Genomic DNA, 1,231 nt, shown 5'->3' with positions numbered 1-1,231 from the left:
GCTGTAACAATTACATGTAATTAGCTAAATGTTGTAAAAAGTGACATCAGAAAATCAACACTACATTTTAAAACAGTGTTTGAAGCTAAATGTGACAAAATTTAGGCATGAATTTTGAGCACAAGCTCCTTTACAAACGGCGCCCCATACACATGCACCTGTCGTCGTTTCAGTCTGCGGCGATCGTTTGGCCATCTGCGAGGGTTTGATCAGACTCGGCTGATGGTTCTGTTAGCTACACAACGTCCTCGCTCTGCTGTCGTGATGCACAAACCTGAGAGTTTGCAAACACTCGAGGTTCGGTCTCAGAGTTTGTGCTGAAAGTGAAACAGGAACTCACACATCAGTCTGGTGAGGATACCACCTCTCTGTTGTGCCAGTTGGACAATGGGTTCGGTGAAATTATGGGATGGCGCTGAGACAGTGTTCGTGTCAGCAGGGATGAAAGGAAGAAGAAACGAATAAAATCAGTGTACGAGCAGTAAAAGCTTCTTTCATTTCTGCGTTTGAATGTTTTCTGCCACTTTGGATATTTTTATGTTTGCTTTCTGACTCATTTGAGACACGTTGGGTTTGCTTATTGCCCGCTGCCGAAGGTGAAGTGGTGATAATGTTTTTGCTTCTGTCTCATAAAACCACCGAATGAATCTGTCAGAAAGTAATAATTAGATGTTCATCTGCAACACTGTAGCTTCATTCAAGATGGCTGCCACAGCTAACAGACCTTAGCCAACACCAACATGGCTTGAACTCAGCTGAGTTTCTAGATATGAAGCTAAACTTCGGGGTGGTAGTAGCTGAGAGTCATCCTCAACTTAAATGTTCAGTTCAATGGCTTCGTTTAAAACTTTGGATTTAACTGTTGAAGTCCGTTCATCCGTTCATCCATCCATCCATCCATCCATCCAACCGTCCATCCATCCATCCATCCATCCATCCATCGTTCTGTGGGAGGAACCACAGAACCCTCAGATGGTCGGGGAGAACATGTAAACCTCCTGCAGAAAGGCTCCAGCTGGGCTTCAAACCCAGAACCTTCAGCTGTGAGATGATCACTCTAACCAATTATTTATATATATTTTAGATATTAATAAATCTTTCGTTTTAATTAGTTTTACTTGTTTTCATGCGTTTTTCTTTTCTCCATTGTTTCTTCCCTGCAGCTCGGATCCTGTTGTTTGTTGTATTACATCCCAGTGGGTTCAGGTGTGTGTGTGTGTGTGTGTGTGTG

At 42.9% G+C, this 1,231-nt stretch overlaps 1 protein-coding gene across 5 annotated transcripts in view; it reads left to right on the top strand.

The window, feature by feature from the left end:
* Nucleotides 1–1,231, top strand: part of shank1 (SH3 and multiple ankyrin repeat domains 1) — a 75,790-nt gene that overhangs the window by 5,417 nt on the left and 69,142 nt on the right. The window lies entirely within an intron of this gene.

This window comes from Kryptolebias marmoratus, linkage group LG12 (assembly GCF_001649575.2).
Source record: "Kryptolebias marmoratus isolate JLee-2015 linkage group LG12, ASM164957v2, whole genome shotgun sequence".
Taxonomy (NCBI): domain Eukaryota; kingdom Metazoa; phylum Chordata; class Actinopteri; order Cyprinodontiformes; family Rivulidae; genus Kryptolebias; species Kryptolebias marmoratus.
Note: the sequence above shows the minus strand (reverse complement) of the source record. Positions and strands in the feature narration are given on the sequence as shown.